This window comes from Miniopterus natalensis, chromosome 12, assembly GCF_054644295.1.
Source record: "Miniopterus natalensis isolate mMinNat1 chromosome 12, mMinNat1.hap1, whole genome shotgun sequence".
Lineage (NCBI taxonomy): Eukaryota > Metazoa > Chordata > Mammalia > Chiroptera > Miniopteridae > Miniopterus > Miniopterus natalensis.
Window position 1 is genome coordinate 41,979,128 of NC_142092.1, and position 2,757 is coordinate 41,981,884.

General features: G+C 37.2%; 1 long non-coding RNA gene across 1 annotated transcript; it reads right to left on the reverse strand.

The window, feature by feature from the left end:
* Positions 1–616: 616 nt before the first annotated feature.
* On the reverse strand, positions 617–1,432 carry LOC107544905 (uncharacterized). Its single transcript, XR_001603956.1, has 2 exons — positions 1,369–1,432; positions 617–815 (listed from the first exon to the last, which is right to left on the reverse strand). It is a non-coding gene; the product is annotated as an uncharacterized LOC107544905 (long non-coding RNA).
* Between the last annotated feature and the right edge of the window lie 1,325 nt (positions 1,433–2,757).

Here is a 2,757-nt window from a genome sequence, read left to right on the forward strand (position 1 = left end):
ATATGATCCAGGGAGAAAGGGACACAGAAGGCAAAGAACTGTAGTATGCTTTTCAGAGCTGACAGCCCTTCACCATACTTCTCTATTTTTATTTGCATGGAGCAAAGTTACTTTTACAAATACTTTGTGACTGTACTGTTTGTTTGGTGTGGTAGCCATCAGTTATTATGGTTATTGAGCACTTGAAATGTGATGGATGCAATGAAAGAACTAAATTTCTAATTTATATGAAATACGATATGTGTAAAATGTACAGTGGATCATGAAGACTTAGTCAGAAAAAATGTAATATTTCTCATTAATAAGTTTTGCATTGATTACATGTCAAAATTTTGGATATATTTGGATAATTAAAATATATTATTAAAATAATCTCACCTGTTTCTTTTTACTTTTAAAAATGTTCCTACTAGAAAATTTAGTTACATATGTGACTCATATTTCTATTGAATAGTGCTGGGCTATAAAATTAACTCTCTCTCTCTCTCTCTTTCTCTCCCCCCATCCTCTCACCCCCTAAGTAAACATTTTAAGGCAGTTTATTATCATAAATATATCAATACTATAATGATAGTAAAATAAAAGTGGAAAAATTAGAAGCCAAAGGGGAACAAAATACCAAACGTCTAAGTTAATTTAATTACTGTGATGGTACATTACGTTTAAGAATTGAAGTTCTACAAAGCCATGGCACCTTGAGAAGAAGGAAAAACTGTAAAATCCGTGACAAGATTTCCTGTAAAGTCAATTGAGGGTAGAGACCTTGTCCCTCTTTTTCTTGTAACGGCATACTCAGGATGCAGTACCATCAGAGCCTGGAACAGAGTGGGCATCAATAAATGTATCTAGAGTGAAATCAGGAATCACTGTATTACACAAAAATCATTTTCCTGTGTTGATCTTTCCTCTAGATTGTGAGCTTCCAGGTACCAAGGGAAATGAGCTATTTTGTATGTAGAGGTCTAGCCAAGGACCTGACTTTTAGTAAAAAAAAAAAAAACAGTTAAAATTTATTAAGTGCTTAATAAATTTTCTGGGCCATTTTAAGTACATTGACTCCTCAAAATAACATGTGATACATAGAATTTCCCCCCATTTTACAGATAAGAAAAATGAGGCACTAGAACTTCACAAATATTTAACTATTTGCTCTAGAGGCAGACATACAGAAAATTAATAGGCACTAATATGTGGCTGCAAGTTTCTCAGGGAGGTGACAAGCCCCATCCTTGCTCATCTCTAAGGACATATGGTGCTAATTATGTAGTCTCTTCTTTGGACAAGTTCAGGTTTGTAGAAGAGAGTTCTGGGCCCCTAAGTCCTCCATGTGGTCTCACAAGAGTGCTCACTGATCCTCTGCCTCCTCACCTGGTTTCTCTGAATGAAGCTCCCCTCTTTGTTCAGCCAGCCCATCTTCTGATTGAATTCTTCTGCTCTGTCACTTCCAGATCTGTTCACTGCTGTACTCCAAGCCCTTGGTACAATGTCTGGTACATGTAAATATTCATTAATGAACAGATCACCCCTTGATTTCCTGAAAAGCACTTTTTTGACTATCAAAAAAGAAGGAAGTAATTCTTCTTTCATAAATCTCATGATGTATCTTGCTCTTTGCTACATAAAAAAGTAAAAATAACAATCTAAATGATAATTGCTGCAGAATTATATTGTTTTTTCAGAGTTATAATGTTTGCATGCATGGGGTTTGTTTTCTAGACTTAAAACCCCAGACAATAAGGGCTAAATCTGGTTAAAATGAGCAAATAGAAGTTTATTGATTTCATCTAGATGATGATGATGATGAAATGATAGTTTAGTAAATCATCTGCTCAGGAATTACCACAAGATAGAAGATAAAGACTATCAGATGTGATATCAGAAATTACGGAGTTGGAAACAGACCAAGATTTTTTTTGGAACTAATCCTAACTTTCACAGGATGTGCCGTTTTTAGCAAGTCTCTTGATCAATATGATTTTTTCCTCCACTCTCTGTCTACTGATTCAATATCAGAGTGCATTTGAAATTCCCTCCATCATGTTCAGATCATGAAGTAAATTGCATACCTCAGGAACCAATTAAAGCTCAACTTACCTCCTTCTGACCATCCTTCAGCAGCTGTTCCCAGAGAAAGCTGGAGAGAGCTCAAAGAAAAGCTGCCTTGGAACAAACTCACCTGGAACTCATGGACTCTGTCTGAGTCTGCACTGCCAGGGGCCCTGGCGTTTCTCTCCAAGTTGTGATTTCATTTAGCTTGAGTGAGGCATTCTGCGCGGGGTGCTAAGGGGAATTGAGAGCAGAGATTAGACATGGTTTTTACCCTCAGGAATCTCACAATTTAATGGAGGAAATAAGATAAACACACAGTCAATTAAGAGAAAGTAGATACATATGTACACACAAAAATATTGATTTAAGTTTGGGGAAGAGGAGGAGATAGAAGCAAAGGATTTAGATGCTAATCAGGAAAGTCTTGCAGACTTTGCAGCCTGCACATGCGTGTTTCTAAGTAGAGGAAAGCTCTCTGTGTGCCGAAAGAAAGGGGACAGCTGTTCCAAGGAGAGATTTATTTTCGCTTCCCCAACCCCCCAAATGGCCCCGGACTAGAGGAAGCAATTCTATGCTCAGAGATGGTAAATCACATCCATGTGACACCTGGGCCATGGAATGATACCATGGAGATATTTTCACTTGACCTTCTAGTAATTAGGGATTAGCCAAGTTAGAATGTACAATACTTTCTCTCCCTAGCTCTTT